Source organism: Triturus cristatus, chromosome 7, assembly GCF_964204655.1.
Source record: "Triturus cristatus chromosome 7, aTriCri1.1, whole genome shotgun sequence".
NCBI lineage: Eukaryota > Metazoa > Chordata > Amphibia > Caudata > Salamandridae > Triturus > Triturus cristatus.
The window spans coordinates 1,789,544,066-1,789,557,760 of record NC_140590.1 but is presented as its reverse complement, the minus strand read 5'-3'; the positions used below and the strand labels follow the sequence as shown (position 1 = coordinate 1,789,557,760).

Below are 13,695 nucleotides of genomic sequence, written 5' to 3'. Positions count from 1 at the left end.
GTGGAGTTCTGTCCTTATATGTTTTTTTTGTAGACGTGTTAGTTTATTGGATTAGTTTTGTTGTTTTGCTGTGGTGCTTAGTGTAATTGTAGTGAACGGAGAGGGAGTGGAAAATAAATTCTGAATATGTTCTTCAGTAAAGGAAAGTGTGTCCTTTTCCAACATAATATACAAATGGAAACAGCTCTGTGTGGGCGGTGACACTAGTCCTGATGACTGGCGAAACTTTTAAGGAATGTTTTCTGCTCTCTAACCCTCACGAGTGACCACCCTCTCTGCTAGTTGATAGAAAAAGAGGTTTGGCCCAAAAACGGTCAGGGCGGGCTCATACTAATTTTTATCAAAACAAGCTCCTGACCGCTGACTTATTGAGGCTGTTTATTACTTAAACAGTATTTTAGTTACTTTTGTTTGCGTTTCTTTTAAACTTGATTGGACATTGTTAAGGCATGTCCTTAAAAAATACTGACTACCTACGATATTTAACATATAAATACAGTGCTCAACATAGAGTTAAACAAACATTGTAAGCAAAAAATGAAATTAACATTCGAACATCAACCAGTCAATTTTAAACATATCAGCCTTATTTGCAAGTTGTTTCAACACTACTGGTTTATAGAGTTGTCTAGGCTGTGATCTACTGGGTACAGATTTTTAGGTCTATGAGGGCAAACAAACTTCTCACAAATAGCTCCACATAGAAAGGTATTATTATATTTCTACCCCAGGAGGAATCAACGCACACACGTTTCAATTCCCTTCATCAGTTATTGGATATCTCTTCATGGCGTATGACTGGATAACATCTGTATGATTCTGTAATGAAATACAATTATTTGCCATTGAATCAGTGTTCCTCTTCCAAGCACTTCATCATGTGGTTACCACATCCACTACCCACCACCTAACCTACATTACTACTGCTTACCACCACTCCAGTTCGTTTTGCACTCTTTGGTATTCTGGTGTCCCCACTCACCTCAACTGACAGTTGTCTTCATAGCTGCGAGTATTGCTGGCCCTCTCCAATTTTCAGCCACGGGCTGTGACCTGCCAGCCTTTGCAGACACGGCACAGGTAAAAACATGTAGCTTCTTCTGTCAGTGTGTATTTTTGCATCCTTGCTCGATATTCATGATGCCTTCATCACTTTCTTCCCATCACATTTGGCTCACCTGTTGCCCTGCTGGTCGTCTGACTGGTGGTCTTCTTCTCAGTAATGCGGTGTCCTCGCGAAATGCTGTCATCTTGTACCTGAACGCTTCAGCAACCCATCAGTGGTCAGATCTAACTATGCTGCTGGGATTGGAATATAGGTCCGGCCTCCATAAAGATGTCATATTATGGGAGATACAATCTAAACAAGGGATCAAGGAAAGCTGATCCATGTTCAGACAGTCTTGCATAATTAATCTATTGAGACCAAGTTCCTCCTCTGTCCAAATTGAAAGCCAGAGTTTTAGAGGACAGAATCGAAGCTAGTCAGTAATATAAACGTATCCCAATTCTTCATGAACAATTACATAGGGTAAACTTTGTGGGACTCTCAGATGGCCCCTTAAGACTTTATTTTCCAACTTTTTAATTGGGGTTACAGGGCCATATCTCCATATTCCACTGCAATAAATGGGTATTGGGATGCACTTAGCATTGAAAATTTCAAGGACTGATTTTATGTGGGTGCACCAAAAGACAACCGGGTAAATCACTCAGCTAAACATAGTCCTGTTAAAGGACATCACATTATGAGTTATAACTCCGATTCGTTCGCGGAGTTTGTGGAGTTTTCTGCACTTTGCACTTTACGGAGCATGCAGAGTGCAGAAAACTCTGCTCCTCTACCATTCAGCCTATCGGAGCCGCAAGCGGGTATCCGGTGGGAAAGATGGATCAGAAAATTTGAGCGCTACATGAGCGCCACGGATGTCCCGAACAGCAAGCAACTGCACCTGCTTCTGAATCTCGCAGGGGATGAAATAGAGGATCTATTGTTAACATTCCCCGCCGATCAAACGGCGGACTACAAGGGAGTGATAAAGTGTCTCACTCAGAAATGTGACCCCCAACGAAATGTTGACTTTGAGAGATACACATTCAACAAGGCATGCCTGCAGGGGAAGAAGAGAGCCTAGATGACTTCGCAACAAGACTGAGAAAACTGGTCACATACTGAGAGTTTGACAAACTTGACAATGAGCAAGCAATATGACTGCGCATCATCGAAGGTTGTCAATCGGTGAAGTTCAGAGCACACATTCTGTATGAACCAGCGACGCTGGAAAAGATATTGACCATTGCTCGCACGGAAGCACTGGCCACAGAGCACGCCAAGCAGATGGAGGTGGGGAAAGAGAAGAGAGTGGCGTTAGCACATCGTGTCACTGGAAATTTCAAAAAGAAAGATTTCCAGGCGCCGGTCCCACCAAAGAGGGGCGAACAAACATGCTACCGATGTGGCCTCGAATTCCCACACGTTGGTGCCTGCCCAGCAATGGGTCAGAAGTGCAGGAAGTGCAACAGGGACAATAATTTTTCAAGCACGTGCATGACTAGACAATTCAGAAGTGAGAGAGGCCGAACAATGAGGCCAAGGATGACCAGCAACAGATGCGCGCAACACATGGAAACGGCAAATCGCAGCTCCTCTGACGATTCAGAAAAAACTGCAGCACCGGTGAGGGTGTCATGATCGCACTCAGTAAAGGCGCTGAGTGCCTCGCGCTTCTCACCCTGGGACGAAACGATATGAAACGACCCGCTCGTCCACGAACTACATATCCCAGAAACCCTGTATAAACCACTCTTTTATACAGAGAATTATTAATAGCATAACGCGTCTAATGCTAATTATGCATGTGAGTAGAGGAGTTTATCCTTAAAGCATAGGGGTCAAACCCTATGATAAGTAAGGTTTCAACCAACTGGAAATTATGACTAGGACCTTTAAGAGATCAACCAGGTATTGGGTACAGGGGAACAAACATGCATAATTAGCATTAGACGCGTTATGCTATTAATAATTTTAATGCTTTACATACTGCTTTACACAATGAGAGGTATAATTGTTGATGAAAACAATTGCTGTCTAATTGATAGGGATCACTTTGATCTCATTGTCTCTTATTCAATCTAAATATTGTCCCCTTATCTTATTGGACCAAAGATCTTAAGAATAATGACATACCTTTTAGCTTCAATCCATTTTCCTTTCTCTTTTTTATAACTTTCAGATATCATTTTAACTGTATACTAATGAAATAAATATATTTGAAGAACTTAACCTGATCAAACAAACGAAGAATAAGGTATGCACTAGGATTTTCTTAAACTTTTGCAACAAAAGTTCAATACATTATAAGAAATAGGAAGGTTATCACTGATATATTCACTCTCTCTTTTGATTATAAGGAAACGTATTTGACTGGGACTACTAGAGGAAGGTATAGCTATATTTCTTGAAGTTGGAGGGAAACAAGTTGAAACCTTCTTTACACTTAAGTGATTGGTAAGAGCATATGATATACTTATGACTAATCTAGGATTGGAATAAGATGCTAGATAATGAGACGTTTTCAACTATGTACATCGACAATATTTGTGTGAAATGTGTAATAACAATTGGTTCTATGAATACTTAGAAACTACCTGACATATGAAGAGGAGAATAGATTTATCTGAATGCCTTCACTTGACTAAATATAAAGACTGTTCGTGTAATAATGAATCAATATATTTCCAGAACATGAACATAAGGAAGAAATGCAAAATTGAAAATTGAAGTGGCAGGTGTAGCAAGGTTAATAATGGATTACTGTAGCAACCTGTAAGATATGTGTATGAGGAACTATAGAAAAATTATTGGTGTTTTAGCTCTTCTCTGTATAAAAGAGTGGTTTATACAGAATTTTAATATTATAAATGTTTTAAATTGTATGTAATCTGATAGACATGTTTGTAAGATATTTTGTATCTGTTTGTTTGTAGCCCTGAAGAATTCCGCTTGGACGAAACGCGTCGGCTACGCTGTTTATGTCTTTTACATTTGTAAAGAAAAGAAGAATATAATAAAGAAACAATTGTGAAATCACACCTGCTGAATGGACTGATATATTACATGATTGCAAAATAACGTTGTGGAGTGCTGGATCTCAGTGTTTTGTTGACATATTGCTGGATCTTTTGATCCTAAGGAGGTTTAGGGGTATCTAACCTCATGATCCGTGGCACCTGAAAAATATTGATAATTTTTGACCTAACTAGATGAATTGGTGCATTGAGATACCTACCTTATACCCCGTTTCGTTTGTGTATTGTGATTTAAAATAGGTAGATTTGCACAATCAAAGGTCCTACATTAATATAGATAATGGATTTTGAGGATAACAGGGAGGAAATGTTGGGGGAACTGTTTAAAACCAAGAAATGTCCACCAACTGAGACTCAAAAAAACAGTAACTTGAAAAGTGGAGGCTTGAAGGATAAATTCTTTCGTCTAGAAAGATTGAAAAAACAAGAGCTAGGCAAATGGTGGGATGGGGCCACTTTAAAAAAATATTTGGAGAATAAGAGAATCCCCAGAGGATTAAGAATCCTAATATTCCCTAATTATGAAGACCTTGACAATGATTTATTAAAAGACTGGGAAGAAGGCCTTTATGATTCCTCATTTAGGATGATGAAAATCTTGATTGCAAATGCAGAAAGAAAAGTGAAAAAAGATTAGGGAAGAAATTCTAATATTAGAGAAAGAGATTCTGGATATGAACCTAAAAGAGGCAACCATGAAGAACTATGAAATTTTGAAGAAGGAAATTAATTGCTACCAGATCTATCTAAAGGATAAAAAGCAACAAAAAGATCATAAGGGACGAAAATGATTATGAACAAGGGAGAATTTTTACATTCTCAAAAAAGTATGATGACATAATTCCTAAACAACATACTGAACCTAACACGAGAGGTAAAACACCAAGTGTCTCCTCTAGTAATACATCTATATCATCTGTGGAAAGTGACCCTGGGGAGGGACCTAGTAATTTGGAAACCACATCCACTTCCTCCCTTTTTTTACGGGAGGTCCAGCGGTACAGGCTGGGAAATCAAAAGAAAAACGTAAATCAAGGACAAGACGGGGAGGGAAGAGGCGAAAAAATGGGAGTACAAACTAGACAACAAAGCAAACTAATACAAGGGAGGAAATAACTGAAACCCTAGATAAAAATGATAGAGTAAATGAAAACGCTGGGGGAAAGGAACTAAATGTTGTTAACCTATCATCTAGGATTTTGAATGATAAAGAAACAAATGTACTAAAGAAAGGTCTTAACTTCTGTATAACCAAAAATTGTGATTTTGTAAATGTACATACAGATGTATTTAAATTTGTAAGGAAATTACAATTAAAAAGATATTTTTCAGACCATCCATGTACCTCTACTGATGTTTTAAGAAATGATAACCCGGAAACATTGTTAACAATCAAAGAGTTGCATGATGTGCATTTGTTGGCTACACTTGATGAAGATGATCTGAATGTAGATATAACACAGATGGCAGGTCTCTTAGACATAAGAGAAGACACAACCATTGATAGTGGGTTAAGAAATAAATCTAAGTTCATACCCCCAACAGCTCAAGATACCCATATTCAGGAATTTGTTGAAAGAGTGACACAACAGTTACATAAACTAGAGGATAGACACGGTAAAAACTCCCACTGCACACATCATCATAACCTGTCAAGAGTGGAGGAAGCACTCCTCAAGGATTTACAGGAAGATCCACAACTGGTGATACGTTCAGCAGATAAAGGGGGGAATGTATTGATTATGGATCTAAATGATTATTTAGGTGAAATAGAGAGACAATTGAATAATGAGTGTTGTTATGAGAGGATAAGGACAAAACCCATTCCTGAAATAGAAAGAACTATCAATGCCAAACTATGGGATTGGCATGAAACAGGTCTATTGTCTGAACATGAATACCGCTATTTACAGACTCATAACTCAAGATATCCATGTATATATGTACTCCCGAAGATACATAAAGGAGGGGCATTCCCACCAGGTAGACCAATCATTTCGGGGAATGGCGGCCCGACCGAACGACTCTCAGAATATGTTGACGGTTTCTTACAACCCTTTGTGAAAAACCTACCTTCCCACCTTAAAGACAGTAGGGATGTGTTGTGCAAGCTCGAAGACTTTGAATGGGACAGCATAAATCTTATGTTTGTCACCATGGATGTTGAAAGCTTGTACACCTGTATCCATATAGAGCGTGGTATGGAAGCTTTACAACACTTCCTATACAAAAGAAATGCCCAACATCTAGAACACTCTACCATGCTTTTGGAGATGTCACGTATTATCCTGACCATGAATGTATTCCTACATAATGGAATGTGGTTCCTACAGAAGCAGGGTACGGCCATGGGATCCAGGTTTGCTCCGTCTTATGCAAACCTTTTCATGGGTTTGTATGAGGCGGAGCATGCCTGGGGACCAGGTGCTAAGGAATGGACCAACAATGTCATATTCTTTGGTCGATACATTGATGATGTGATTATGATATGGAACAGGTCTGAAATGCAATTACTGGAATACCAGACTTACCTAAATACGAATAGATTCAATGTTAAATTAACTATGAACTATTCACGTAAGGAAATTGAATTTCTTGACTTGAGACTATATATAAAGAATCAAAGAATACAAAGCGAAGTGTATAAAAAACCCACTGCATGTAACAGTGTACTTCATGCTGAAAGTGCCCATCCCAGTGCAACGATTAATGCGATACCATATGGCGAAATGGTCCGCACTCGCAGGAACTGCAGTGAGGAAGATTCCTTTAACACTAACTTAGGGTCCTTAAAAAATAACTTCATGAAGAGAGGATACTCCAAAAAATCTTTGGAGCATGCTGAAATTAAAATCAGGAGATTGGATAGGAAAAGCACCCTTCTACAAAAAAAGAAAAAGGAGAATAGAACGAACAAGGAAAATGTAACTTTCATAACTGAATATAATGCCTTTAGTAATCATATATATGGCATACTACAAAAAAACTGGCATTTATTAATGAAAGCACAACTTCCAGAGGGTACTATCTCTCCAAAACCTAAGGTGGTTTACAGGAAAGGCAGAACCATTAAAAACATCTTATGCCCCAGTTATGTGAAAAAACAAAAAGAACAAACAGGTATGTGGCTCCCCCAAAAACCGTCTGGCTTCTTTGTCTGTGGTAATTGTAACATCTGCCAATTTGGAGTACATAAAAAATCCAAGTTTAAATACAATACTGAAAGGGAGTTTAAGATTAACGCTTTTATCAATTGTAACACGACATTTACTGTATATGCAATTGGATGTTCCTGTGATAAAGTCTATGTGGGTAGCAGTATTCGCTGCCTCAAAACAAGAATACAGGAACATGTGAGAGCAATAAGGAACAGAGATGATAGATACGCAATTGCCACTCACATTGCTGAACTACACCCGGATAAGACAACAATCTGGTTTCATGCAATTGACCATATAAAGGTCCCCGAAAGGGGTGGAGACAGAGAAAGAATGCTTAGACAGGCTGAGGCAAGTTGGATTTGTCGCCTTAGGAGTATCAACATGGGTTTGAATATTAACAATGAAATGTATCATTTTCTTTGAATTGTTTAATTGAACAAATTGGCATAATGTATTCTTATTGGAGAAGGAATAGCCATGTTAGAAAACTGAATTACACTCATATGGATCTTATGTCATAACGGTTTGAACTATGGCTTAGTTAGGTAATTATAATCATCTATTACCAATGGACATAATATTGAGATAAACTGGATCTGCTGTCTGATTTCGGGTTGACCTCCTAAATTATTGGGTTTGCACAGCGAATCAATACGCACTATGTGCTACAGTCGAGGATAGCGGCGAAAATTTATTTATTTATCATGACCTTTAACATTTATTAGGTACCATTTGGATCTGTTTAGATAATGCCCATATCAGGGGCGATCTTTACTTCGGTTTTGATATAAGAACCTGGTTGGATATATGTAGCTAATATCGTTTAAAATCTGCTGCCCATTCCAAAATGGCGGACTGATACTCCTACATTAGAATATGCGTAAGTAACATCAGTGAGCTACAGACATTTTCCTTTAAATAAAGGATATACAATAGGACAAAATATTAAAAAGGAACTTGTGATATGTTTTTGATAAATAAAACTTTAGACCGAACAGTGTTTGTTTAAAATAGTTGGTACACGTTACTTAAACACTCCATCTAAAGATGGCAGCTCCGATCTCTATAGTTCAAAATGGAGATAATACTCTCGATTACTAAGAGACTTTATAATTATGTTTCCACATCACAAGCATTGTGATGTATTGAACTTTATCTTTGGAAATTATATGCTTTTAAATAAATGACACAATACCATATGTAAAATATATAGATATGGTGCTAAAACACTATCTAAAATACACCGTTACAAGATGGCAGCCCGGTTTTCCATAATGTTTTTTCATAATTTTCTCTCGTTATAGCCTTAATGCGACCACATCACAAACATTGTGATGTGTTGAACTCTATCTTTGGAAATGTACATGCTTTTAAATAAATGACATAATACAATAAGTAAAATATATAGATATGGTGCTAAAACACTATCTAAAATACACCATTACAAGATGGCAGCCCGGTTTTCCATAATGTTTTTCCATAATTTTCTCTCGTTATAGCCTTAATGCGTCCACATCCCAAACTTTGTGATGTGTTGAACTCTATCTTTGGAAATGATATGCTTTTAAATAAATGACACAATACCATATGTAAAATATAGAGATATGGTGCTAAAACACTATCTAAGATACACCATTACAAGATGGCAGCCCGGTTTTCCATAATGTTTTTCCATAATTTTCTCTCGTTATAGCCTTAATGCGTCCACATCACAAACATTGTGATGTGTTGAACTCTATCTTTGGAAATTTACATGCTTTTAAATAAATGACGCAATACCATATGTGAAATATATAGATATGGTGCTAAAATACTAGCTAAAATACACCATTACAAGATGGCAGCCCGGTTTTCCATAATTTTCCCTTGTTATAGCCTTAACTCTTAACAGGTGAGCCTTTGAGAGTGTATTTAAACCAACTGAAAAACAGAGCTCATTACAGCCGGGACCTCTAGATGGAGGGAATCTGCTCCTACATACGGGTAAGCTTGACTACAATTTAGGACTTTAGTGATCCCAGAATAGATCTTCTTATGTGACTATCTAACAATAGTCATTTAATCAGAACTTTGCATAGTATTAATTTTGACCTAGATGCTTCTGGGTTAAACATTGCTGCTATTATTATTTTAAAAAAATAATGGTGTTTGTTCCCCTGTACCCAATACCTGGTTGATCTCTTAAAGGTCCTAGTCATAATTTCCAGTTGGTTGAAACCTTACTTATCATAGGGTTTGACCCCTATGCTTTAAGGATAAACTCCTCTACTCACATGCATAATTAGCATTAGACGCGTTATGCTATTAATAATTTTAATGCTTTACATAATGCTTTACACAATGAGAGGTATAATTGTTGATGAAAACAATTGCTGTCTAATTGATAGGGATCACTTTGATCTCATTGTCTCTTATTCAATCTAAATATTGTCCCCTTATCTTATTGGACCAAAGATCTTAAGAATAATGACATACCTTTTAGCTTCAATCCATTTTCCTTTCTCTTTTTTATAACTTTCAGATATCATTTTAACTGTATACTAATGAAATAAATATATTTGAAGAACTTAACCTGATCAAACAAACGAAGAATAAGGTATGCACTAGGATTTTCTTAAACTTTTGCAACAAAAGTTCAATACATTATAAGAAATAGGAAGGTTATCACTGATATATTCACTCTCTCTTTTGATTATAAGGAAACGTATTTGACTGGGACTACTAGAGGAAGGTATAGCTATATTTCTTGAAGTTGGAGGGAAACAAGTTGAAACCTTCTTTACACTTAAGTGATTGGTAAGAGCATATGATATACTTATGACTAATCTAGGATTGGAATAAGATGCTAGATAATGAGACGTTTTCAACTATGTACATCGACAATATTTGTGTGAAATGTGTAATAACAATTGGTTCTATGAATACTTAGAAACTACCTGACATATGAAGAGGAGAATAGATTTATCTGAATGCCTTCACTTGACTAAATATAAAGACTGTTCGTGTAATAATGAATCAATATATTTCCAGAACATGAACAGAAGGAAGAAATGCAAAATTGAAAATTGAAGTGACAGGTGTAGCAAGGTTAATAATGGATTACTGTAGCAACCTGTAAGATATGTGTATAAGGAACTATAGAAAAATTATTGGTGTTTTAGCTTTTCTCTGTATAAAAGAGTGGTTTATACAGAATTTTAATATTATAAATGTTTTAAATTGTATGTAATCTGATAGACATGTTTGTAAGATATTTTGTATCTGTTTGTTTGTAGCCCTGAAGAAGTCCGCTTGGACGAAACACGTCGGCTACGCTGTTTATGTGTTTTACATTTGTAAAGAAAAGAAGAATATAATAAAGAAACAATTGTGAAATCACACCTGCTGAATGGACTGATATATTACATGATTGCAAAATAACGTGGTGGAGTGCTGGATCTCAGTGTTTTGTTGACATATTGCTGGATCTTTTGATCCTAAGGAGGTTTAGGGGTATCTAACCTCATGATCCGTGGCACCTGAAAAATATTGATAATTTTTGACCTAACTAGATGAATTGGTGCATTGAGATACCTACCTTATACCCCGTTTCGTTTGTGTATTGTGATATCCCAGAAACCCTCCAGAAATTCCCGAGTTTATGTAATCTGGTCACATGGCCAATACGCATAAAAGCTCGACCCGCTAACAGGCTGGCGCCGAATATTCCCGGATGTATCCAGTGACCTTCGGTACACGTAGACGTACACTCGGCGAAGACACCTCTACGACCCTTGACGACCAGAAACTCTCCGCCTCGGCTCTCCAGGAAACCTCACCCGCCCGGGGAACCGTGGAAACCAAGGCTGTTCCTACCTTGCTGGTGTGCTCCTCCCATCCCGACTCCTCTGAGAGCGAAGAGGGGGCACTGCATGATCCTACTTCTCCCCGGCGGCTACCCGTGGGGCTCCTCCTAAGACCGCGGTCCCCGGCTCCCGGCTCCTCCGTGAGTCGCGAGTAGCAGCGCCTTGTCTCCACCCCAGCCCACGGATTACCGGGCTGCTCCTAGTCGGATTACGCTCCTCTGCTTCGGGCTTCATCGGGAAGCATCGAGTGGTAGCGTTCCCGCTCTGCCCACGGATTTCCGGGCCACAGCGATTACAGGGTGTCGCGCTCCTCGGCTCGCAAAACTTAAAGGAGCCTTGCAGTAGCAGCGCCGTCAAAGACACCATCACCGGACCGCCTCGTAATAGAGGCGCGAACACCCAGCTGGGGGTCAGAACCTGAGGCCGTGCATACCGCACTGCCTGATTCCCACCTCATTCCTTTGCCACAGAGAGGGAGCTACTTCCCTTCGCATATCCCAACAACTAGGCGGGAGGAGACGTCAGGTAAGCGAGTCACCCACACAAGGAGATCAGGGGAGACGACTAGTGTAGGCCTTCACTTATTGTATGCTTATCTCATTTCAGATCTCCCTCCCAGCCGTCCCTATCCTCCCTTCCCTCGCTCACCTGCCTCCTCCGTCCGAGTGTGTTATACATCCTCCGGACTAGGGGCAGATGGGAGGTGGACCCCTATTAGCATCAGCGTCATCCTGAGGAGAAGAAACCAGCGGATGCACGACAGAATATTCGGCCCACGACTCATTATCCTCCCGATCACGCTGATCTAGCTATGGCCGCCTTAGACGACGTGTTGGTTGCTCTAGCCAACATGCAGGCGGAGTTAGCCGCTTCCCGGTCTGAGACGGCCGCCTTACACGCACGCATAGATCGTCTGCAGAAGAACCCTTTCGATGCAGGGACCCCGTTTTCCCCGCAGACCCCGCAGGTAGTGGTAGAAGTACCAGCCCATGTTCCTTTGGCTCCACCCGAACGATTTCATGGGGACATACACAAGGTCCAAGTCTTCATGACGCAAGTCATGCTACACTTCCACTGCAAGCCAAAACTCTTCATAACCAACCAGTCCCGGGTGGCCTTTCTGATATCCTACCTGGCGGAAGACGCGGCACAATGGGCCGTCCCGATAGTGCGTAGGGACGAAGCCTTACTATACGATTGGGACGCCTTCCGCTGTGCGTTTGAAGGGACGTTCGATCGCCGAGCAGACACCTTTTCAGCTGAACGCGACCTCCTAGCCCTCCGGCAAAAACCCAATGACTTCATAGGTTACCTCAACAGTTTTCGTCGGTTGGTGGCAGAAACCGACTGGCCTGAAACCAAGCAGTCGGCCATCTTCTACCAAGGACTCACGGACGAGTTAAAAGACGTCATCGCCCAAATCGACCCGCAACCTCAGACCTGCTCTGCCATGGTCGAATTGGCTTCCCGGTTGGAGCATCGTCTCCGGGAAAGAAAAGGAGACCCGAAACGGAGGGACAAGATGCCGTCCGCATTCGACAATCACCGAGCTCCCGACCCAGCAGGTCCCCGATCGGATCCTATGGAGATCGGGACGGTCAGGGCCTCGCTGACCTTGAGCGAACGCGACCATCCCCGCAAACAGGGCCTCTGTTTATACTGCGGCAAAAAAGGCCACTTCCTGAGGGAATGCCCAGTCAGACCTAAGACGAGCAGATCACGTCCCAGTCAAGTCGCTCTCACTACAGAAGAAGAAGGGGCCAAGGGAAACTACAAAGCTTGAAGGACCAGGGAGGGAAGCCTTCAAGCCCACACTTCATCCCTTCGATGGAATTCGCCCAAGCGCAAGAACCAGACCATTTCTTTATCTCGCTGAAGGCAGTAATTATCCAACTAACACGAACCATAAGAGCCATGATAGACTCCGGAGCCACCAGATGCTTTCTGGATAAACTCGAAGCAGACCGACTAGGGATTCATTTAACGCCTAAGGAACCGCCCGAACTTGTTTTTGCGGTCGACGGGAAGGAACTGGAGTCTGGGCCCATACGATACGTTACCCCGTTTCTCTGGATAACCATCGGAACAGACCACGGCGAGTGGCTACAGTTTAACATCATTCAAGCCCCGTGATGCAAGCTCATACTTGGATTACCCTGGTTAAGAAAACATGAACCCACGATCGAATGGTCCACCAACACCGTCTCGTTCCGGTCCACGTTCTGTCGCCTTCATTGCAGTCGCGCGGCCTACAACCCAGTCACCGGTCTGCCAACCGCGCAACATGTATCTACAGCCGCCGAGAAGGAAGTCCTGCTCCCGTCTTGGTATTTGTCATATCAAGAAGTGTTCAACGTGCAAAAGGCCGAAGAACTTCCCCCGCACCGAGAATTCGACTGCCGCATCCATTTAGTTCCGGGTGCCATAGTCCCGTGTGGCAGGATCTACGCACTCACCGGGCCAGAGACAAGCCACCTCAGGGAGTATCTGGACACCTATTTGAAGCTGGGGTTCATACGTCCCTCGCAGTCGCCGGCCGCCTCGCCACTTTTCTTTATCCCGAAGGCCAATGGCGAGCTACGCTGTTGTATTGACTACCG

General features: G+C 40.9%; 2 long non-coding RNA genes across 3 annotated transcripts in view; one reads left to right on the top strand and one right to left on the bottom strand.

Moving 5' to 3' along the window:
• The window catches only part of LOC146813137 (uncharacterized), a 102,042-nt gene extending 96,615 nt beyond the window's left edge, over window positions 1-5,427 (top strand). The window contains exon 3 of one of the 2 annotated variants that reach the window (XR_014966958.1): window positions 3,988-5,427. This is a non-coding gene — a long non-coding RNA (uncharacterized LOC146813137). The remainder of the gene's footprint in view (window positions 1-3,987) is intronic. The other variant, XR_014966957.1, reaches the window with a different exon arrangement.
• LOC146813135 (uncharacterized) overlaps window positions 1-13,695 on the bottom strand; it is a 210,602-nt gene that overhangs the window by 112,361 nt on the left and 84,546 nt on the right. The gene's annotated exons all lie outside the window — the stretch shown is intronic.